The sequence below is a fragment of the Sciurus vulgaris genome (genome assembly GCF_902686455.1).
Source record: "Sciurus vulgaris genome assembly, chromosome: 4".
NCBI classification, from domain to species: Eukaryota; Metazoa; Chordata; class Mammalia; order Rodentia; family Sciuridae; genus Sciurus; species Sciurus vulgaris.
Window position 1 is genome coordinate 116,699,033 of NC_136464.1, and position 25,635 is coordinate 116,724,667.

Consider the following 25,635-nt stretch of genomic DNA (forward strand, 5'->3'; position numbering starts at 1 on the left):
TGATTAATAACTTATTTGGAAATCTTGTTTGCTCTGAGTTTTCTTCTGAAAGCAGAATTAATTGATTCTGGATGTTGATGAGAATTGATATATATGTGCCCTGTATTGTTTTTAAGCTGCCTACATTTTTCAGAAATCAGTTTTTAAAAGCCATGCTGCTACCATGAAAGAAAGTTACAATAAATGCTTTTCAGATACTGAGAGCTGTATAATTCAAGTGGAGATTTGGAACTGATTAGTTTATTTTAAAAAATCATTTAAAAAAATGCTTGTACCTGATATTGTTCAAAGTTTTGTCCTGCATACGTGTGTACATGTGTGTGTGTATGTGTGTGTTTTGTTGTTGTTGTTCTTATCCTCAATGAGCAAAACATTCACTTGTCTCATGCAGATTGGGTAAAATACCGGAAATTGCCATCCTTAGCTCACATCATTCTCTGTTTTGATCATATTCACTGTGATCTGTCTCAAAGAGAAAGAATTAACTCTAGCTTGGGTTTTCATTTGCTGCTTGGAGGTGTTGCAAAGGAGAAAAGATCACTGTTATTGACTACACAGGTGTGAGTATGTGGAACAGAAATAACAGATCTCCAACCATAGAAATCAGACTGGACCCAGGATGTGGAAGCTCTGCACTCCTCTCTCCCATAGTCAGTATGTAACATGAACAATCAGTTGATCTATGTTGTGATTTTTCTAGTTTTTCCTTTATTCATGACCTCATTCCCTCAATAGCCTCTCCATTCTTTTCAGAGTAATTCCTATGTGCCTGGTCTGTCTTGAATACTGAAATGGAAGTAAAACAAGTGTGTTTCCTGCTTTGTGGATCTTACATTTTTGTGAATGAGTGAGACAGAACTAAGTAAGTAGCTGAGTGGTGTCAGTAGCTGAGTGCTTGACCTACTTGAAATCTGACTCTAAGCCCTACCACTTGTGGCCCTGGGCAAATCTTTGTACCTCTCTGTAGCCTTAATTATCCTCATCTGTGATATGGGGATGGGGAAATGTGCCAACCTCAGGAGGTTGTGGTGAGGATGAAGGGAATTCATTCATATAAACAGTGCCATATTGTAAGTGTTCTGTGAATGTTAGCTGCATATCCAGAAATATGCAGTTTCCACTTGTGATAAGGGCTATGAACGAAAAGAATGTTGTGGTATGAGACAATAAATAAAGGAAATTTAGTTGAGGTTGTTTAGTGGGTAGATTCTTTACTTCTCTTGTCCTAATAAAATCTTACATTTTTATTCAGTTACCTACCCCTGTCACTTATCCCTTATGCTACAGGAGAGACAGTCTTATTCCCAGTTCCAAGACCCCTAGTGAATGCCTGAAACTGAAGATATCCTGAACCCTACATATGCTAAGGTTTTTCCTATGCATACATGAAAAATTTAATGCCTTTTCCATTTTAACTAAGTTCTTATGTACTGTGGCCATAACTTTTATAGTTTGATATGTGACAGGAAAGCTAGCACAAATTTCTTTTTTCTCCTTGACAATTCTATGAAGATTCATTTTTACCATAGATCTTATTCACTTCAATGTATGATTTTTTTTTCCCTTATTAAGTCAAGAATGTTCACCTTTTCACTTAAAGGAAATTCTTCATATATGTTTTTTTCTTTTTCACATAACCCAATTACTAGCATTAGTCCTCTTGTTCTGTGGGACCATTATTAAGTAAAATAAGATTTGCTTGAGCATAAACACTACAATACTGCCACAGTTGATCTGGTAACCAAGACTGCTACTAAAGAACGAATGTGCAAACAGCATATATAGTGTGGATACACTGGATAAAGGGATAATTCAGGTAGGTAGATTGAGAAGATTGGAGATTGCATCGCACTACTTAAAATAGTGTACAATTTATGAACTGTTTATTTCTGGACTTTTCCTTATATTTTGGACCACAGTTGACTGTAGGCAATTGAAACCATGGAAAGAAAAACTGGGTAAGGGGAGATTGCTGTATTATTGGTTTATCCAGGAACCCAGGCTTACTCCAGTTGGTAAGTTATGTACCAGAGAGCCAATGGTTCCAGGAAATGCATCTCACTTTGTGCCAGTGGAGATGAGGGAAATTTCCCTAGAGCTTCTAAGAAAGTTTCCTTCTTGACTGTTGTATGTGGATTTAAAAACTGAAACTGTTAGAGTTATCTCATTAGTAGAGTAATGATAAAGTTGCCACACTGGGGGGATGACTAGAACTGGAAAAAAACTTACCTGAATTCTAATAAAACAAACCTGATTACTTTTGTACTTTTTCAGTTCATATGAGCTGAGTTACTTTTCTGTATTTATAGCCAAAAACAAAAGAAGGTTTGTAGGGAGCTTCTTGGAGAGATGACAATAAAGAATGACTCCCAGATTTGCTGATACTATTTGGGTGGATTGGGTAGTATTTATAGGTATGAAAAGGCTGGTTGGAGAAATGGGGGAAAATTGGGATTTAGGGGTAAAATCAAGGGTTCTCATTTCTAAAATGAGAAGACCAGAAATTTGCAAAATTTTTCTTTTTCTGACAGTTGTGGTTCAGATCTGAGGTTTCCCCCAAAAGCTCATTTGTGAACAATGGAGTAATTTGAATTAATTAATGGGTGGTAACTACAGGCAGAAAGAATGTAGCTGCAGGAAAAAGGTCACTTGGGGTGTGCCCTTGGGTATTTTATTATCCCTGGCTCCTTGTTCTCAAGCTTTCTCTGCTTCCTGGCTGTCAAGAGTTGAACAGGAAGAATGAAACAGGGGGTATCACAATACCAGAACTTCAACTATACTACAAAGCAATAGTAACAAAAACAGCATGGTATTGACACCAAAATAGACAGGTAGATCAATGGTACAGAATAGAGGACATGGACACAAACCCAAATAAATACAATTTTCTCATACTAGACAAAAGTGCCAAAAATATGCAATGGAGAAAAGATAGCCTCTTCAACAAATGGTGCCGGGAAAACTGGAAATCCATATGCAGCAGAATGAAACAAAACCCCTATCTCTCACCCTGCACAAAAATCAACTCACAATGGATCAAGGATCTTGAAGTCAGACCAGAGACCCGGCATCTTATAGAAGAAAAAGTAGGTCCAAATCTTTACCTTGTTGGCTTAGGATCAGACTTCCTTAACAGGACTCCCATAGCACAAGAAATAAAAGCAAGAATCAACAACTGGGATAGATTCAAACTAAAAAGCTTTCTCTCAGCAAAGGAAACTATCAGCAATGTGAAGAGAGAGCCTACAGAGTGGGAGAATATCTTTGCCACTCATACTTCAGATAGAGCACAATTTCCAGAATCTATAAAGAACTCAAAAAACTCTACACCAAGAATACAAATAATCCAATCAACAAATGGGCTAAGGATATGAGCAGATGCTTCACAGAAGAAGATCTACAAGCAATCAACAGATATATGAAAAAAATGTTTACCATCTTTAGTAATAAGAGAAATGCAAATCAAAACTACCCTAAGATTCCATCTCACCCCAATTAGAATGGCGATTATCAAGAATACAAGCAACAGTAGGTGTTGGAGAGGATGTGGGGAAAAAGGTACATTTATACATTGCTGGTGGGGCTACAAATTAGTGCAGCCACTCTGGAAAGCAGTGTGGAGATTCCTCAGAAAACTTGGAATAGTCCTACCATTTGACCCAGCTATCCCACTCCTTGGCCTATACCCAAAGGACTTAAAATCAGCATACTACAGAGATACAGCCATATCAATGTTCATAGCTGCTCAATTCACCATAGGCAGATTGTGGAACCAACCTAGATGCCCTTCAGTTGATGAATGGATAAAGAAACTGTGGTATGTATATATATACAATGGAATATTATTCAGCCATAAAGAATAATAAAATTATGGCATTTGCAGGCAAATGGATGAAATTGGAGAATATCACGTTAAGTGAGATAAGCCAATCTCAAAAATCCAAGATGAATGATCTCACTGATAAGTGGATGATGACACATAACGGGGGGTTGGAGAGGGGCAAGAATGGAGGAAGGAGGGACTGTATAGAGCGAAAAGAGAGGTGGGAGGGGTGGGGGGAAGGAAAAAAATAACAGAATGAATCAAACATCATTACTTTATGTAAAAAAAAAAAAAACAAAAAAAAAAGAGTTGAACATATTCCCTCTGCCATGTCCTTCCTCCATGATGTTCTGCCTCACCTTTTTGCCCATAGCAGTAGAGCAGGGTGACCATGAGCTGAACCTATGAAACCCTGAGCCAAAATACACTTTTTACCATCTAAGTTGTTTTTGTCAGGTCTTTTGGTCACAGCAATGAAAAGCTGACAAACACATTGACCTTTGATAACCAAAAGATATGCCATCTTTCATTAGTAATTGTGAGTTTCAGATAACTGACAACCTTTATACCAGCACTGGGGCTGATGATACCAGAATCTTGGTAGGGGTTGTGAATGATAATATTCTGGTGTTTTTCAGCTGGATTGCATTTAAGCATCTCATGGAGATTAAAAGAAAAATAAATCAGTTTATCTGTCTAATCTAATCTTGGACCCCTCTGCAGATATGCACAATCAGAATCTCCAGGATAGGCTCTGGGAAGCTCTAAAATAAATAGGTAATTGGAATGGATTCAACTTAGTACTCATATGTATTCTAGGTCTGGGGAATCATTAATATTAGGAGATCCAATGTCCTTTCCTGTACAAAGTATTTGATAACAATCTAGAAAACAATTCTAGTTAACCTAAGCTTAGGAAATAGCAAGAGCCATAGGATTTGCCATACTATAATCTTGTTAAAATGCTATGAATGACATCATTACACTAGTGCTTAACACCACCTCTGGTCAAACTGTTCTGTATTTTTTCTGCAGTGATAGTCAAAACATCATCTCTGACTGTAGGCATATAGGCAATACTATGAGTATATTAACAGTTACTCTAGAAACCTGTTGATGTCTTCGAAATTTTCTATTTTGTTGGAGTATAGATTTTCAAAATAGCTTCTAATTATGTTTTGTATTTCCATCCTGTCTGTTGTGATATTTCCTTGTTCATTCCGAATTTTAGTGATTTGAGTTTTCTCTCGTCTTTGTTAGTGTGGCTAAAGGTTTATCAATTTTGTTTATTTTTTCGAAGAACCAACTATTTATTTTGTCAATTTTTTGTATTGTTTCTTTTGTTTCAATTTCATTGATTTCAGCTCTGAGTTTAACTATTTCCTGTCTTCTACTACTTTTGGTGCTGTTCTGTTCTTCTTTTTCTAAGGCTTTGAGCTGTAGTGTTAGGTTGTTTATTTGTTGAGACTTCCTTAACAGGACTCCCATAGCACAAGAAATAAAAGCTAGAATCAACCACTGGGATAGATTCAAACTAAAAAGCTTTCTCTCAGCAAAGGAAACTATCAGCAATGCGAAGAAAGAGCCTACAGAGTGGGAGAATATCTTTGCCAATCATACTTCAGATAGAGCACTAATCTCCAGAATCTATAAAGAACTCAAAAAACTCTACTCCAAGAATTCAAATAGTCCAGTCAACAAATGGGCTAAGGAAATGAATAGACACTTCACAGAAGAAGATCTACAAGCAATCAACAAACATATGGAAAAATGTTCAACATCTCTAGTAATAAGAGAAATGCAAATCAAAACCACCCTAAGATTCCATCTCACCCCAATTAGAATGGCGATTATCAAGAATACGAGCAACAACAGGTGTTGGCGAGGATGTGGGGAGAAAGGTACACTCATACACTGCTGGTGGGGCTGCAAATTAGTGCAGCCGCTATGGAAAGCAGTGTGGAGATTCCTTAGAAAACTTGGAATGGAACCACCATTTGACCCAGCTATCCCACTCCTTGGCCTATACCCAAAGGACTTAAAATCTGCATACTACAGAAATACAGCCACATCAATGTTCATAGCTGCTCAATTCACAATAGCCAGACTGTGGAACCAACCTAGATGCCCTTCAATTGATGAGTGGATAAAGAAACTGTGGTATATATATACAATGGAATATTACTCAGCCATAAAGAATGATAAAATTATGACATTTGCAGGCAAATGGATGAAATTGGAGAATATCATGCTAAGTGAGATAGGCCGATCTCAAAAAGCCAAAGGACGAATGATATCGCTGATAAGTGGAGGATGACACATAATGGGGGGGAGGGAAGGGTTAGAGTTAGGGTTAGGGAGGGGGGCAAGTATGGAGGAAGGAACTACTGTATAGAGGGTAAAGAGGGGTGGGAGGGGTGGGGGGAAGGGAAAAAATAACAGAATGAATCAAACAACATTGCTCTATGTAAATTTATGATTACACAAATGGTATGCCTTTACGCCATGTACAAACAGAGAAACAACATGTATCCCATTTGTTTACAATAAAAAAAAAAAAAACAGTTACTGAATGCTCAGGTATTTGGTGGTTGGCGCTTAATCAGCAGTTAAGATGTCACATTACATATCAATAGCTGGATAATTTCATGAGAAGTCAGGTGATAGGTGATAGCTTCTACATAAGGTTAGTTATCTTCTGTGGTTGTTGGTTAAATGGATTTTACTACCCATGCTCACTGGATCTAGAAATATCAATAAATGACTGGTCGTCAGATGGTGAGAAGGGGTCTGGGAGGAAAAAATGAGTCCAGGACACTATGAAGCATCTCTAGGAGCCATATCCTGAGCAGTAGGAGTAGTGTTCTGGAGCTGAGATGATCAGTGCTGTGGAGGAGCCAAAGAGGGTGCTGGCTCCAAGGCTGAGACAGGGCCCCAAATAATGAGATGATATGCAGGAAGAAATTACTCTAATTAATGTAATTAAGACTTTATTCATGGTCATTTGGGGATGCATTGGCAGTCAGCCAGTTTGCCCAAGGTGGTAAATGACTGTCTTAGCTTTGGAAAATGATGCTCTAGGCATTTTGTGTGTGTGTGTGTGTGTGTGTGTGTGTGTGTGTGTGTGTGAGAGAGAGAGAGAGAGAGAGAGAGAGAGAGAGAGAGAGAGAATGAATATGAATGTTAGGACTCAGCTCTGCTTTGCCACATTTTGTTTCTTAATAGCCCCTCCACTCTCCTAGGTTGGATATGGTGAGTAATGGAAGGAGAAGATTTATGAATTGTGGAAGCAGACGATGTGTTAACTCTTCTATCTAGTAAGCAACAGGTTTATGATTTGACTTCCCTGGAAAGAAGCAAGATGTAAACATAACATTCTTATTGCTTACCTATTTTTTTGAAGTAATATGCCTTTTGGTAGTTATCTTAGGTATCGTATTAAGCTTTAGAATGTTGAATATATTTACATTTTTTTCCTTTGGTTTGTGATACCAAATCAAACTGGAGGCTGGGGGATTTGGCTCAGTGGTAGTGGGCTTGCCTAGCATGGGCAAGGCCCTGAGTTGGACCCGCCCCCAACAAACAAAAATCCGAAATCAAACTGATCTATGTATTTAAAAATCATTTGATCTCAGCCAGGCTCCCTGGTGTATGTCTGTAACCCCACCTCAGCTACTTGGGAGGGTGAGGTAGGGGGATTGCTAGTTCAAGGTCAGCCTTGGCAACTTAGTGAGACCCTTGTCGGGACCAAAAAAGAAAAAGAGGACTGGGGGTATGGCTCAATGGTAGAGCACCCCTGGGTGCTATCCCTAGTACCACACATAAAAAAAAAAAAGAAAAAGACAAAGCAAAGGAAAATTAATTGATTTGAGAATAACCAAAATATGGCATCAGCCTAGGGTTTTTGTGGGTTTTTTTTTTTTTTTTTTCTTCTCATTTGAGCGGCAGGGGATTCGAACCACGGTCCTTGCGAGTGCTAGGCAAGCGCTCTCCAAAAGGAGCTATTTCTTCAGCTCCCTGCCTAGGGTTTTTAGAGGGTGATTTCTGTGTACGTATTAGACAGTGAGAGCAGTGAGAATCTTGTAGCTTCACAGTGCTTTAATTATCCTTATCATCACCATTGTCATCAGCTCTACCATGGCCATTAGCAAATATTGATTGAAGCTAATCAGGTGTAAGAGTAGCAGGTTAGCAGGTTAGGAAATAAGTTTAAGTGATTTCTGTAGGGACAGCTAAACACTGGTAATGGCAAAAGTTCATGTTGTTATGAGGGGATGCTGGAGAAAATATGCATTAGTCGGGGTGCTCCATATTCCCTGGTGGGAGATCTGCTGCTGGTCTCAAGGAATATGGAAGCTTCAGGGCGTGTTTTAAGAGTTTAGATACAAGTGATAAATAACATTTAAACTTTTCACTTTTTTTTTTTATTTTAAGGTTTTCATTCTTTAATGAAATATCTTTCTTAATCTGAAACTTTAAAGTTAGTCTAGCAACCTCTATGTAAGAAATGAAAAACTCAATTAGGACCTTTTGATGGCAGTGCTTTTTCTGTCATTCTTTAATTTCTATAAAGAATATAGCCTTTATGGGTTTAATCAAGCCAAAAATTTATTTAAATGGCTTCATGGTGTTTTCCAGGTTGCTTAGAAATATAACCATGCCACTTAGAAAGAACTTTTTGGTGAAGCAGAAAAGTTTATAGCTCCTAGTAATTTTTTGAAGCTGTGGTATTAAAGAAATTTATAGCTCCATTTTATATGGAAATGGGAGCTGCAGAGCATGTGAAATTGAAATCCGCAGATGTCCTTCCTCTGCAGTCCTTTTTAGATTGAGGTGAGGAACAAATAAACACACATGGTTTTTAAAGTGTCTTTTAACTGTAACTTGTATTTCTTTCATGTCATTGTGGATTCTGGATTCTAAGAGCTTTAAAGAAAAAAATAGTTAAATAATTGGCTAAACCGATTTTGAGCTTCTGATTGCTTTGCTGACAGATACTCACTGGCCCCCTAATATACAGTAGAATAATTAGATTCACTCTTTTGTGAGCTAGTGGCTTCAGTGATCATCATGGTATTGAAGATGATGAAAATCATGGTGGCTATTCATGAGAACACAGTATGAATGGGTACACATTAATAGTGTATAATGCTAGTGTGCAGTTTGAAGACTCTGAGGTCATCCATGGACTGAATTTGGCTTAACCATGTACTTCAGCCCGGATCCTTCTCCTTTCTTATGGCCAGTGCAGTTATTCAGGAAATGCCTGAGCTCTTTACCATGATTTAAGAGTTTTTCTACTTCTCTCTCCCCCACTTTGAACTCCAGCTCCTCTTCCCAGCCTCTCTGAACTTCTCACTGTCCTGCAGGCCCACCTGGCCTCTTGTATCTCCATCTGTACAGATAGTCCTTCACTTGCAGTCCTTTCTAGAATGAGGTGAGGAACAATAAACACAGTCTTTAAATCTTTTTTTCGTTAAGCCATTACATCTTTTTATTGGGAATGCCCTCTTATCCACCATCCTGGTCTCCTGATCTTTACAAATCTCAGTCAAAAGTCAGTTTTTCTCCCCTGTAAAGTCTTCTTTGATATCAGTTCCTGCTGTGGTTTAATGTATTCCCCAAAATTTATATGTTGGAACCTTGATCCCCAAAGTGGAGGTGTTTGGAGGTAGGCCTTTGAGCTATTTAAGTCTTGAGGGCGCCACTTTATTTAGTGGATTAATGCTGTTTTCTCAGGATTGGGCTCCTTAATAAAAGAACCACTTTAACCTCCTCTTGTTCTCTCCATGGTGCAGTCTGCTATGTTACAATGTAGAAAGAAGGCCCTCACCAGATGCTGGCCCCTCAGTCTTGGACTTCCCAGTCTTTGGAACTGAGAACCAAATACATTTCTGTTCATTATAAATTACCTAGTATGTGCTATAGCAGCATGAAATAGGACCACTCTATCCTGTTGAAAGGTGCTTTTTCCATTGTGTGCCCTGATTTTTAATTTATAACAGCAGCTATCTAATCTTGTTACTTTTCAAGCCCTACTTCACTAGTGAATAGTAAACTCACTGAAAGTAGAGACAGCATATTTTTTGATGTGTCTTTAGCATGTAGCAAATGACTGATATGTATCCATTGTATGCTTTGCTGAGGTAATTTTAACAAGGTTTTTTTTTTTTATTCTTGTTTTTCAGTGCTTCCTTTTTGGTAGAACTGTGCTGTGTCTATTGGTACAAGAAGCATAATGTTTGAGTGGGCCTTAAGAGGTTTTTGTTGTGTTGGAAGAGATACACAGGGAAAATGTGAGATAATCAAAGACAGTGAATGCTACCTCCAACTATAAGAAAAAGCATGGAGAAAACAGGCCCTCAACAGAGAAGTGGGTGGAAGATGTTATGTTATACAGAAGAGGAAAGATATAAGAAGTGGAATAGAGAGTAGCCTGTCCTTTGAGGAGCAAAAGCAAGACCATAGTGGTGCTAGAGAACAGACTAGTCAGAACTGGAAGAAGTAACTAGTTACTTAATCTTAAGTCTCTTTCCCTCATCTGTAAAGATGTGAGTACCTATCTTACAGAATTATGAAAAAGAAATGAGATAACTCATGCAAAGCATTTAGCACAATACCGGAAGGAAGTACTCACAATAGCAATTTATTGTTATTAGGGTTGTTATTAGATTGTAGGGCTAGGTGTTAAAGGTGCGCCATTATAAGGGAACTCCAGAAAGCAAAGCCAGACAGGCAATCAGAAGCAGAGAGAAGATAAAGTTTAGGCAATAGATGAGGAATCAAATTAGCTAACAGGAAATTGGGAATGTACTGCTATCAGGTCAATGTTGGGGGAAGGGAAAGGCTGAGGAATTTGAAGAGCAGTTGAGAATAAAATACAAAGAACTAGTGAAAAGAACACGACCTTGAAGCTAAGGCATTGCCTGCCTTAGGCTGCTGAAAAAATGATCAGCTTCCTGCTGGGACTGGAGCCATCACAGAGCATGACCAGCCCAGGGCCTGCTGGTGGAAGCAGGTGTGCCAAATGAGTGAGCTGGTAATTAGGTTAACTTGTGGAAAATGGGGAATTACAGCAGGGGCAGTGACAAGAGAGCAGTGGTAGAGGTCAGTAGTTTGTTGAGGGGGAAAAAAAAAGGCTGAAAGGACACTGGAAACAAGATCCTAGTATAAATTTACGAGGTACTCTCTCTTTTGAAGGTCCTTGGTGTGGAAGGGAAGGTTGTGGGATCCAGTGACTCCATCATTTCCCAGGTCCCTAGGAGAACACACAGCCACTCCTGTGACTTGTCCTTCAGAACCAGGCAACTCTTATGTTCATTATTCCAGCTTTAATAGATACTAGAGAGTTTTTTTGTTACACTTGTGGAATTGTTCAAGATTTTTGTCATGCAATGTACAAAAGTTTTCTACTTAAGGTGTACACATTAAACAGTCTTACAGTACTGTTCTCAGACTTGCTTGTTTATGCAAAGAACCTGAAGTGTTTGTTGGACAATTGAGATTTCTAGGCCCTGCCTCAGACCTACTGAAATTGACTCTCAAGGGTAAGTACCAGGAATTCATGTTTATAAGCATCCCAGGTACTTCTGATTAGGCAACTTGGGCTAAATATTGCCCATGGCAAATGAAAGACTTTTAAGTCCTTCCTGTAGGTCAAGGATTGTTGTATTTAATTTCTAAGTTGTGGCCTGATTGTACTCTGGTTCCTACTTTGAGAGGCCATAAAGAATGTTTACCATATCCTCCTTTATAGATCTGTAGTGTATTTAACACAGGTGTTTTCAAGTGAGTGCTTTTATTTCCTAAGGGACATTTGGCAGTATCTGAAGACACTTTCAGTTGTCATACTGGGGCTGTGAGTGCCATAGGAATCTAATAAGTAGAGAGGCCAGGGGCAATGAGGACTGTCGCACAGTGCACAGGACAGCCTCCCACCAAGAGTTCCCTGGCCCCAAATAGGATGGGACAGAGGTTAAGATCTGGCTATCTTAAGTAACATAAATTAGTTGTTAATTAGTGAAGGTGTAAATTGAGATAATGATCTCATCCCTATTAACATGTAGAACATTGTCAACACTCCAGATTGCTTTCTGTACCCTCCCAGTGTGTACCCACTCCTCCCTTAGAAATCATAATCCTGGTTTCTGTGACCATAGCTAAGTTTTGCCTGTGCCTGGCCTTTCTATAATGGAATCATACAATGTGCCTTCTTGTGTCTGACTTCTTTTCCTCAACATTTTTTTTCCTGGGAAATAGAGTTTTATTGTTGCATGTAGCAGAATTTTGTGCTTTTTTTAAAAAAAATCCTTGTGATATGTATATTACAATGAAGTTATTCACTTTCTGTAGACGGGCTTTATGTTATTTCAAGATTTTAGCTGTCATTAATAAAGCTATTTTGGACATTTTTGTACATATCTTTTGGTGGACATAGATAATCATTTCTCTTGCATATATTCCTAGGAGGGGGATTGTATGATCATCCATGGAGTAAATTTGGTTTTTAGAACAGTGTTTGCTTGGCCTTAGTATATACTGCCAAAACAATTTTCTGAGTATTTGAAAGTTTCAACTCTTGACAATTCTAGTAGCTCTCTCTCTTGTATGTAATATGTCAATTTTTACATTTAAGCCATTCTTGTAGGAAGTGTAGTTGTAACTCATGGGGATTTGACTTTGTATTTTCCAGAAAACTAATGATGTGCAAAGCACCTTTTCATATAATGTATTGGTCATTTGAATATTCTCTCTTGCAATGTGCCTGTTCCAGTGTTTTGCCCTTTAACAAAATTGGTTGTCTTTTTCTTATTGATATGTTCTTTATATTTTATGCATGAGTCCTTTTTAAAATGTGTGTATTGTGAATGTATTCATCTAGTTCGTTGCTTGCCTTTTCATTCTTTTTTTCTTTTGAGAAACAGAAGTTCTTAATTTTAATGCAATCCAATTTATCAGTCTTCCGTTATGGTTAGTGCTTTTGTATCTTTAGGAAATCTGAGGTCTTTTGATGTTCAGGCCTCTATGTTAGCTTGACCCTTTGTAGTGAACCAGATTTAAAGACTTAATTTTTTTAAATAATACAGATGGTTTAAATTAGATACTCTATAAAAAGCCTAATAATATACATGTGTGTATGTACACATGTATGAGAAGAGGAATCCTTTTAGTTGACAAGTTGAGATAGGCAGATGGTTGGTTTTGCTTTGGTTGAAGCAGGGTGCCAGAAAGGATACATTTATTAAATATTTAAAGGCAGTCATTTGCTAGTGTTTTTAGGTAGGCCCAGGTCAAAGTCCTTTCTTTGCACATGGGTACATTAGAGAAAGTGGAGTCTGCAAGGTGTGACTGTATCACACCTTGAAGGTATCTTTAGAGTGGAGGCAGAATGGAAAGACACTTTGATTTGTTCTGGGTATAAAATCATCCTGTTTTATAAATTTTCTTATTTTGTTTTATGGCTATTTTGCTTACACTTGATTGACAAGATTTTGTTCTAGTGACTTGCGTTAGTCCTGTAAGGCACATTTTTCCTGCATTTTGAACTCATACTTAATTAGTTCATATTGTACCTAATAATAAATAATAAGCTGGGTAGTGAGTACAAGGAGGACTGGGGATAAATATAATAGACTTTAAAACATAGGATTCAATTCTGGGACAGAGATGCTTTGGAGTATGGAGTGTTTCCAGTTACCAGTGGCCAGTGGGCTGGGGGCACATGGAGCATGTGTGTTTTACAGAGGTAGTAGAAAGCAAAGTTAATTCAGCTTCTTTACAGGAAGACTCATTAAGAAAGCTTCTCCATTTCCAGTGAGCCATGTGGTTGGAAAGATATGATAGGAAGGGAGGAAAATCAGATATTTTGACCAGTCACATAGAAACAATTTCTATATTCTTTTAATTGAAGAATGAGATGAAGGAGTAGTTTTATGTTTAATTAGGGGAGCGTTTATATATTCATGTTTGCATTTTTCCTAGAGAATACTTAATACTCACATTTGTTATAATAGCTTGACTTAGATAGAGGAATCTGACACCTATCAACCTATTTGAGTACGTTTCCAATGTAGTTATGTGAAGTATTTTAAAGATCATTTTTCTAAAGGAGAAAAATATATACCTTTAGATCAAATCATTATAAACCCTGGGAAAAAGGACTGGGACCTGCAGGTTCTTGTTAGGTCTTGCTTGTTTGTAGCTAAACAGTCATCCTTGCACTAACATGCCAAAATCCACCCCATAAATTCTGTTGGAAAGCAGTCTGCAATTTGAAGCTACTTATTGCTTCATGAAGTCTAGCAGCTCCTATATGTTTTCTGTGCAAACTGAATAAATCTAGCACGATGGAATCTGTGTTTAGAGTTGGATACAAATGCATTTTTTGCTTAAAATGTTTTTACTTAAAAGTTGGAAGCAATTTTTGTATGCAGCTTTAATGCTGTGTGAACAGTGTTTTCACATATAGTGTAGGAGATTTGTAAGAATTTAAAATGGAATTCAAAATGGAATATCACGGTTGACATTTGTATCAATCTTTTTATTAAAGCCTATTAAGTAATATAAGTAGCGACAGTGCAGAATGGTTGACTATTTTTTAAAATCACAATGGAGATTGATTATAGACTGATTGGTTAGAAATGATTGTTTCATAGATTATTTATTTTGTTTTCATTGCCAGGTAGCAAATTCCACACATTTTTTGTTCAATATTATTAAACAAAAATCTTTTAAAGTAGGAAGTATTAAATATGTCTGAGTGGAACTCAAGTGTTTGACAGTGTTCAGGAGGAGGAAACTATGAATTAGTGAAAAATCTAAATTTAAGTTTTGATTATAAAATTAAAATTTATTGTATCAATAATAGAGGCTATGACATGAAATGTACTACTGGTTAGAAATTCTTAGGGGATCTGATTTAGAATAGTTAGAAATATCTTGTACCCTGCTTGATTCTGATGTGCTGCTCAATGCTTGAAGACACTTGGAAACAAACAAAATTTTACTGAAAAATGTTATTTGTACTGTTCATAAAGAAATATAATAGCAAATTTCATTAATTCAGGAGTCACTTATGACTAATTTGTTCTAGATATATTGGAGAAACAAAGCATAAAATTCACACAAGTCAATTAGAGTTTTAATGCATTTGAAGATAATTTTCCTAAAATTTTGTTCCTTTATTTTTCTTTTGTTTGAAAAGACAATCTACTAATTCCATTATTTTCATAAATGTCAACTTGTGGGTTTATTAAATGTGAATTTATTGAGCCCCTATCTTACATCACAGTGGCTATAGTTTTATTAATTTCTTTTGCATTGTTTCCATTGTTTCTGTTCATTATTGTGCAGTGTCCCAGAATTTCATTTTCCTCTAGAGGTGTATTTCATGTAGGAAGTAGCAACATTACTAAAAAGATGTATGTCTCAACGTTTACTATGGCCTATTCATTTACTTAATAATTTCAAAAAGAGGTGTCAAGCCCTTTAGTGTAAGCCTTTTGATAGAATATTTGACATTTACCTAAGTTTTATACATGCACACAAATACACACAGATTTGTTATCCGACTTTTTTTTCCCCAGGAAATTACAAATGGAAAAGATGAAATTGGTAACTATGACCTCTCCTACAAGTATATAACATTGTGTTCAATACTCTAATTTACCTTCTGGAACATCAATTTTTGACAATATGCAGAGTATTACCAACAAGATAAGCTCACTTGTTCCTAAGTGTCTAGCGTTTTTATTGACTTTCATTACACTGGCAAGATGGATTGAGTTATTGGGTGCATAGTCCAATTTGGTCTCCAGCTCCTTTCCCTTTTTTTATAAGTAGGGCTGATCTGTAACTAATAATCCCACTCTAATTCCACGATTGGTCTTTCTGGCATGGCTGGTCCATAAATTGTCTAGGACTCATTATGAGCCACCTCATTAGCATAAAATATGAAGTGTGGTTCCAGGGGGCCCTGTGAATAACAAAAATACCTATCGATAGGGAAATCAGCACTTACCTGACTGCTAAATAGGGATTTAGCAGTTACCTCTCAGGAACTGGGGCAAATCCTTATCTCACATGTTCTGTTCCCCTGAACAGTGTATGTCTTATTAGGGGCTTGCAATTTTTTATATTTACAAATATATAAATATAAATTTACATATATAAATATATAAAAAATATATATTTAAGCCACACTTGAATACTGTGGACATTGAGCTTTTGATTCAGAACTTTCCTGTGCCACTAGTTATGTGGCTTGGGTAAATTCCCTGTTGGAGCCTCAGTAGTCTTGTCTCTATTAATGGAGCCTAATAGCATCTACTTATTAGAGAAAAAATAAAGTTGTTTTACTGAGTGTCTGTACTTAAAAAGTGTTTTGTAAAATGATACTATTATGTTGTGCATATTTGTACGTAATCAAATGCTGTATTTAAGAATTGGTAGCTGGGCATGGTTGTGCATGCCTGTAATCTCAGCGACTCAGGAGGCTGAGATAGGAGGATTTCGAGTTCAAAGCCAGCCTCAGCAAAAGTGAGGTACTAAGCAACTCAGTGAGACCCTGTCTCTAAATAAAATACAAAATAGGGCTGGAATTTGGCTCTGTGGTTGAATACCCATGAGTTCAATCCCTGGTACAAAAAAAAAAAAAAAAATTGATAATTTTTTCCCTGCTACTTAGAAGCATACAATTAGAACTGTCTGCATCCAAATAAGAACATACATGTGCACACACACATTTATATGTGTACATATATATTTAAAGTCTTATTTGGAATATATTTACTTGTATTCTTAAAATATTACATATTATATTAAATATATCCCATATATACTATTTATGTATGTTTTACATGCAGCTTATAATTTGCACATTTATAGCATATATTAAACATTTGTATTAAACATAAATATTAAATATATTTTAAGCTAAATAAAATGTACTTTATATATATTAGTTATATATTAAGTATTTTAAATGTATAATATTTAAGTTTTAAAAAATATATTTAAAGTTATATATATAGAGAGGAAAATTTAGTCAGAACACTGATAATATGATTGCTTTGGCATTTGACTTTTTTTTGTTGTTGTTGTTAAGCCAAATAATGTCTGGAATTTTAAACTGTTGTTCTTGAATTAGTTCTATTTTTTGGATTATATATGTAAATTAATTCCTAAATGCAGGATATAATTTCAAATAACTAAATCTCTTTTGGACCATACTTTAACTAGTTTTATGTCCTCTTTCTCTTGCCTGCTTTCATTATGCCAATTACTTGAGGTTTGACTGTATTTTTGTTAGTTGCTTATATTTATTATATACATATTTGTGTTTACCCTTCCTCCTAGGTAAACTCACTATTCCAATGTTTTATAATCAGTTTATGACACCTGAGATAACTCAATTAATTTCTGTTGTCTGCCCAGAAATTGGAATTTAGATTCACTTTTTTATACCCCCTCCATAATACTAGGGTTTATGATTAAAAATACCCTAACTGATGAAAGCTCCATGTGTTCAGAAACTATGAACATATGATAGGAACGTATCTTTCTCAAACTACAAGCATTTCTTTCTAAACCTGTCACGTTGGTTGACAAAGCTGAATTAAAACACCAGTTAAAAATGAAGAAATGTAACTTGAAACCTTTATTAACTGTGGCAGTAAAAGCAATAAAAACAAGTTAGTGGTTTATGGAAAAATCATTTTATTTCATAGTTTTCTAAGAACCTGCCAGTTAATTTTTATGATTAAATATTAACCCACATTCCATTGCATAACCATTTCATGCAAGTTGTTACAAATTACCACAAGCAGTTTTCTCCAAAGAAACTGGAGGAGGTTGAGCTCTATCTTTAAAGACTTCAATCTCTTATATATGAGTGAAGTGGAGGAGTGAGATAATTATTGGAATCACAGTAGATAAGAGAACAGTTAGTTGTGGTTATCTAGATATGTCACATGGAAGTCTTTTTTCTTTTGGTAGAGTATCTGTTTCCAGTTTTCTGTGCGGCCTGCTGGTGTGATGGGGAAAGCTGAGGTGGAGTCCACTGGAAGTGTCTTGAGGTCTGAAGCCTCTTGCTCAACTTCTTTAACCAAAGCAACTAGCTTTATTTATATACTGAGTTTCTAGGAAGGATGTCATTGAAAACATTAATTCTGTAAGTCCCCAAACCAGGCTGACATAGAAACCACTGACTTCACAGAACATTTAAGAATTTTTAACATAAGTTGAGCAATAGAAAATTATGCTAGAATATAGAGAAGTAATTGCAAGGGAGAGGCAGTGCAGATGGCAGAGGAGAGATTTGTTTTCTTTCCACACACCACAGTGAAAATGAGAGGAACTGAATGATTGTGTGACTGCTAGCCATATGCTGTTTGCTGCAGTTACGTTGTGCTGTTTTTAAAAAATTGAGGTAAAATTCATCTACAATAGAATTAATTATCTTCAGTAAAGTCTACTATTCTGTAGCATTTGGTACATTCATAATGTTGTGTAAGTGCCATGTCTATCTAGTTTCAAAACATTTTTATCACTATGCTGAAGTTTTAAATTTATTTACAGAATTTATTTATACTGCACTTCTTTCTAAAAAGTGCTCAGGCGTGGCTTCTATTAAAAGCTATTAATAAAATAGATGGATGATCAGAACCAGAGAAAGACAAAGGAAGCTACTATACAATCTGTGTTCATGTAGTTTTTATTCAACATCAGGTTTGACTCTTAAGCCTTTCAGTAACGGAACATAAAACTATCTGATGTTATCTGAAAGAAGAGAATACTAGCTCCTCAGAGGAAACAGTTTTCCTTGACCCTCAGTTCTAAATGAAATTTCTCAATTGGGACTTGTGACATTGAGCAATTATAGTTTCACAGAATATACTAAAGCATTTTTAGTATGGTTTTTGCTGTAATAACCTTCAGTAAAAGCAAAGGGCATAGTATTATTCTGTGAGGCAATGATAGGAATTTTAAAGATAGCAGAACCATAAATATTTGACCTTTCCTTGCTTGGTCCCAAATTAGTCCAGATCTTTTTAAATGTTTTTCTTAGTGCATTGTAGTTATACATAATAGTGGGGGTCAGGTCTTTTTTTTTTTTTTTTTAAACTGCACACAGGTAAGGTTGCAAGAAGGCACTGAAGGCTTCCTTCAGCAGGAGCCCTGGTGGCTAAGGCAGAAACCTCTGCTAAGGGGTGGGAGCCAGGCTGAGTCAAGGGGGATGTTTTGTAGTTATTTATTTATTTAAAATATTTTGCTTTAGTTGTAGGTGGACCCAGTACCTTTATTTTATTTCTGTGTGATGCTGATGATTAAATCCAGGGCCTCACGCATGCTAGGTGAGTGCTCTCCCAGAGCCACAACCCCAGCCCAATGTTTTGTGTTTAATAGTACAATGTCACAGCTTGATGGCTGAAATCTTTTCTACATGTTTATACAATGAAGCACAGAAATTATGAAGTATAAGCCTCATTGTATACAAAGATTCACAACTCTCGCTTGTAGTTAAAGGATTTGCCTCTAGTCAGTGGACATGGTGGGTGGCAAATGTAGAAATAATTGGAGGATGTTTATAGGTAGAAATTACTTATTAGGTTTGGTATATTCATTGTCAACAGTAGGATTAAGGTAGTTTTAGTCAATTTATACATTTGCTTTCAAGTTGCCTTTTTTTTTTAAGTTTTGCTTCCCCCACCGCATAATTTTACTGGTGCATTATAGTCGCACATAATGTTTGGATATATTGTTACATATTGTACATGCAAACAATGTAACAGTATAATTTGTCCAATATCATTTGCTATTATTTCCCCTTTCCTTCCTCCCTCCCCCACCCCTTTCCTTTATCAAGGTGACTTTCTTAATGGTTTTTCCTAATTTATAGTACAACCAGTGTTTTATGACAGTTCCAGTTTCACTGCATCCTTGGAAGCACTGCATATAATCATTTTACACTTCCTTCTAATATAATGCAAAAAAAAAAGAAAAGAAAGAATTCTTGTTTTCTGGTACTGGAGATTGAACCAGTGGGACATTTAACCACTGAGTCACATCCCAGCTCTTTTTATATTTTATTTTGAGACAGTGTCTCTCGAAGTTACTTAAGGACCTCACTAAATTGTTGAGGATAGCTTTGAAATCCTGATCTTCCTGCCTAAACCTTCTGAGCTGCTGGGATCACTGGTTTGTGCCACCATGCTCTGCAAGAATTCTTATTGTTACTTTAATTTTCCAGATTTGGTTGCTGAAAGCCATGGTTTATATTTAGTGACATCAGATTATATAAACTGATGGGCAAGATCTCTATATGTTTTACCCCCAAACTTTTTATTTCAAAAAATTCCAAGCCTTTGAAAGATGGAAAAATGGAGACAATATTTCCTTTATGTAGATTTACCAGTTGTTAACATTTTGAGACATCTGTATTATCCACTTGATTAAATGCTGAACCACTTGAAAGTTACAGACATGATATTAAGCATGCATTTTTCTAAAATGAGGACATTTTCATTTATTCCATAATTGTTGAAACAATTTTATAGTTAGGAAATTCAATGTTTATAAAATGAAATTCTCTGATATGTAGTCCATATTCAGATTTTCCCAGTTATTTCAGACATGTTCTTTATTGCTGTTTTTCTTTCCTTTCCTTAACCCAGGATGCTAATGAGAAGCTTACCTTATATTTGAGTGTCATGATGTCTTTTGGTCTTCTTTAATCTACACAAGTCCCTGCTGCTTTTTTATTTTTATTCTTTGGAGTGCTGAGAATTGAACTGAGGCCCTCTTGCATGCTGGGCAAGTACTCTACCATTGAGCTATGCCCTCAGCCCCTGGCTGTTTGTTTTTATCTTCCATAACACTGATACGTTTGAAGCATAAAGGCCTGTTTTCTTAGAGTGCTGGGTAGTCTGGTTTTGTCTGGTTGTATTTCCTGTTAACTTCAGGTTAACATAATGGCAAGAATGTTACATGGATAAGGTTATGTTCTTTCCATTTCATTATATCTTTGATAACCAGATTAAGGTGGTATTTTCCAGATCATTCCATCTAAAAATAACTTTTCTCCTTTGTAATTAATAAATTGTGGGATGATAGTTTGAGGTTGTGAAAATATCCTCTATGTTCTTGCTGCCTCACTGCCTCCTACAGGGCATGTCATGAAGTAAATATGAAATAAAAGTTTATTGAAGGAATGAATGAATCAGCTGGGACATTGGTCTCTTTCTTTCAAGTTGAATGCAATATTAGATTGTATTTATGTCAAAATTTGTATGTTTCAGACAGTATTTTTCTTTATAATTAAACTATTAATTAAAATAAGTATTTTTTTATGGTATGGGCCTGAATAGATCTGCTAAAAATCTAAGCTATAAGGCATGTGAAATGAGTGGGCTTTTTGCAAGAAACACACTATTTTGAGAAAGCATATTAACAATTTTCCTCAATAGATCTGAAACACTTCCCCAGGTCATATTTTAGGAAGTAATCTTTATCAATCTCCTCTCCCCTTTAAAAAAATGAAGTCAGTCTTTGAAACTATAGCAGGTCATGTGAAATTCTGTACAAGTTGCTCTAGTTTATTGACTCCTAAAATGTGAAAATCATAATATAGGTTGTGCAGTGCACACACACAATGGGAAGAGTTAGTGTTAGTGTATATGCATTCACACATTTGAACTGTGTTTTATATGTGTACACATATTATATGATTATAATTAAATGAATATTATATTAGTCTTACCTGGTATTAATATACATGATATCAACTTGTGTGTGAATATATATCATCAATAATTTTAATATCATAAATAGTTTTAGTGCAGTTGTTTAAGAGTGGATGATCAGTGGTACAATAGTACCCTGGCATTTTGATGATTCCAAATAAACAAAGTAATTTGTTTCATATTGTTTTATTTGAATACACAAATAACATAAATTGAATGTTACTTAGAAGTTATTGCGGGGAACAGATACGAGTTTGATTTTTTTTCAAGCAGAAGAGATTAACTATAGGAAATTACAAAATTGTTGAAAGAGCTGGAAGAGTAGTAAGGTCATGGGTCTGGATTAGATATTTACATTTGTTGTTTCACCACTAAGATTGTAATCAAGGGTTCTGGAAAATTCTGCCTGAGAAGGGAACGGATATGCACTTCCATGTCCCAAGAGGAGAGCATCCCAAGTGGTAGCACAAGTGGTAGAAGAGAAGGCCATTGCTAGCTGGGCAGAGGTCCAGCCTACAATTGCACTGGGCCATGTACATGGGCATCCTAGGGAAGTTACTGAAGATCCTTGTCTTACATGTTTTTTTTGGAGGTAGAAAGAATACAGATATAAAGTGTGCATGTAGGAAGCCATTTCAGAACATTGACAGTAGAAGTAGAATTTTAAATCCAGAAGGAACGTTAGGAATAGCTTACTCCCATTTCCTCTCTTCACAGATGAAATAACAGTCTCAGGAGTGTGATGTTTTTGTCCCATTATAGATACCTGGGTTGAGAACAATTTGAGTTTAGAAAACCTTTGAAAACTTATCAGCTAGTCCTGATATTTTGAGGGATCATTTATGTTGATGATTAAGATCAATGTACTGGAGTGAGTTCTGAATAAAAACTTACAGTATTCTGATCTGGTTATAAACATGAAAATGACAAGGTTTTTTTCTGATTTATTTTAAAAATTAGAAATGTTCAGAGGTGTGTGAACTGTCCAGGTACAGCTACTGCACTACTAAATTGGGTGCCCCCTAGTGGTGTAGGTTATCCTAAATTAAAAGTGTACATCTACAATTTACCTATATTTCATTATGTCCAAAATGCACATGTTCTTCTTATCTATTGTCTCTCTATATTCTGAATGTGTCTTATAATGTATGACTTCCTGGTTTTGGTTAAGGAAAGTTATTATATGCAGGAGAGTCTGCTGAAGTTGTTTCCAAAGCAACTGTAACTTAGAATTACTGGAAAAACTTTAAAGATATCTAGGCTCTGACTCAGGCCCATTGAATCAACAATTATCATCTAACTAGATTGTGAAGTGTTATGCAGTCATATTTCACAACTTTTTATCTGTTTACATTTTTTTAAGGGAGTAGTAGTAACTGGTAAATTCCATTTCTACTCGAGACATTTTCTATTATTAGTCAATGTATGTTGTGTAAATTGTAAGTTTACCAATCCAAATTTTTTCATTTTTTAATATCAGTAACAGATAGTAAAGTAGATGAAATGAGTATTGCCATTGCCAAATGTTACTCTGGGTGAGTGCTGATTTTAGTGCTCTAGGACCTTACATTTGTGGAAAATTTCAGTTTAAAAGGCATTTTACATATATTATCTCATTGGATCTTTGCAGTGGTTTCTGAGGAAAAAAAAAAAAAAAGCAAACCAGATTTTATCCTTTTGGTTCAAATGAGAAAATAACATTCAAGGTCAATAGCTAATTCATACTGGGGACAATACTTTGTATTATCTAGTATGCCTCACAGACAGGGAGATGTACTGTTCTACATATTTTAAGATATTGGTTTTTCAGTAACAAGTTTTTTGAGAATAGTTCCAAGCATTATTCTATTTGCAATATGAGATACAGTGATATACAATATATAGTAATATATATTATTTCAAATTCTACAAAAAAGATGTAAAACTGAGAAATGATGTTTGTCTTTGTGATTCTGTTCTCTGATACGTGCATGATATTATGAAAAGAGTTCAGTTTTAGGGTGAAGGAAAGCAAATTTAGGTGGAAAAAACTAATTTGGATTGACATTCTTCCTTTTCCCTCATTGAGAATCACTGATGTGGAAGAAAAGAAGGTGGATGAATCCCAGGCTGCTGTCTCAGAGGTGCCTTTAGCTCTGGAAGGGTCTGGGAGATGGTATTTGATAGGTGCTCTGTTCTGATAGGGAAACCCAGCTCCCCTGTATTCTGGACGAATTCAGATGAGAACCAGTCCAGCAATTTGCCTGATTTGTTCACACCTGGAAGTGTGTTTTAATTTATATGTAATTATGTTTTTATAGTATTTAATGGTCTGTTGAGTTTTTGCGGATGATTACCGTATAGTCAAAATACTGAACTCTGTCAAGTTCTTGTGAAAAACACAAACGTTATCTGTTTAGAAACCAGGTATCTGGCATGTCTAGCCACATTTGTGTTTCTGGTTTTTATTTTTATTTAACTACAGTAACTTTAGAAACTCTGTGACAAATCCTGCCTTTTGTTCTTTTTTCCCTTAAATTTTTTATTGGTGTACTATAGTTGTACATGACTATGGGATTTGTTGTTACATGTTCCTACATGCACACAATATAATAATATGATTTGGCCAGTGTCATTCCCCAGTATATCCCTTTTCCTCTCTCCCTCCCTCCCTCCCTCCCTCCCTCCCTCCTTTCCTTCCTTCCTTCCTTCTTTCCTTCCTTCCTTCCTTCCTTCCTTCCTTCCTTCCTTCCTTCCGCTTTCTTCCTCTTCCTCTGTCTCTCTTTCCTTCTTTCCTTTCTACTGTGATTTAACCAAGGAACACTTAACCACTGAGCTACATTCCCAGCCTCTTTTATTTTTTATTTTGACACAGGGTCTTGCTAGGTTGCTCAGAGGCTCGCTAAGTTGCTAAGACTGGCCTCAAACTTGTGATCCCCCTGTCTCAGCCTCTGGAGTCACTGGGATTACACTGGCCTTGCCTTTTGTTCTTGTTGGCTAACTTCAACAGGGAAAAAGGTCTACATAGTTATTTGTCAGTGACATACCCTACCCACTGTTTGCATTCACATTTCAATCTGCCTGCATCCAAGTAGGGGCCTTTGAACTGAACTAACTAATTACTTACCTAAGCCCTGAAGAGCTATGATAAACTTTACAAAGTAAACAGAGCAATGATACATGTAGCAGGCTATCAGAGACTTTCATCAGGCAAAGTGGTGAAACTATCTTTAGAATAGACTAGGCCTAGAGAAGAGTTCCCAGCCCAGGCATTGGGGGAACCTGATCTGTTTTCTGTCCCCCATTTCCATCACTGTTCAGGTTTTTCTTCATTTTAAAGTCATTCATCAAATGTTAGTTTTTAGATTATATTATTCTGGAATGAAATTGAAGTGATTTTAGACTTATTTTCTATTTTGGAATAGCCACAGCATAGCATTGCTCTGTTTACTGTTGTTAATTAGGAGATTTTTAAAATTTAAATTTTTAAATTTATACAGCAATCATATTTATGGAGTATGGTATATTTCAGTACATGTATATAATGTAGTGATCAAGGTCATTAGGATCTTAATAATTACCTTAATAAGCATAAGAACTATGAGTTCTTTGTTAGATTCTTTGATTAGATTCTCTACTGAACATTTTAAAAAGTTCTAAAATGATTCTGTGGGTCACTTTTGTTTTTAGTGCTATTTCATAAATACCGAAGCAGGTTTTGAGAGGTTCAGTCTGAAGGCCTGTGCTAAGAATAAGAACTAAAGGCCACTTCCTCTTTTCTGAAACCTAACATTTTTGTTTTGAACTTCTCCTATATAATTGAGGAAATAAAAAAAGAATGTACGTGCATAGTATATATTATGTTTATAAATTGTTCAGATATTTTCAGAAACTAATATCTGAGTAGCTCTGAAATGGGAATTGTAACTTGCCATTGTTAATTAAGTTCATTTACCTCAGTTCCCTTTAATACATTGAGCATAATATTTGGGGATAGCTAAACCATACCATTAGATACAAAGAGGGGTGATGATCTTCTTTGTGTACTTATAGATGAAACAGACACATGCATGGTTAAGCTGTAATACAGAT

The 25,635-nt window shown here is 36.0% G+C and overlaps 1 protein-coding gene and 1 long non-coding RNA gene across 3 annotated transcripts in view; both read left to right on the forward strand.

Annotated features, from left to right (window-relative positions):
* Nucleotides 1-25,635, forward strand: part of TBC1D4 (TBC1 domain family member 4) — a 174,070-nt gene that overhangs the window by 13,426 nt on the left and 135,009 nt on the right. The window lies entirely within an intron of this gene.
* Nucleotides 6,390-16,531, forward strand: LOC306660579. Its single transcript, XR_013763676.1, has 2 exons — nucleotides 6,390-7,733; nucleotides 7,860-16,531. It is a non-coding gene; the product is annotated as an uncharacterized lncRNA (long non-coding RNA).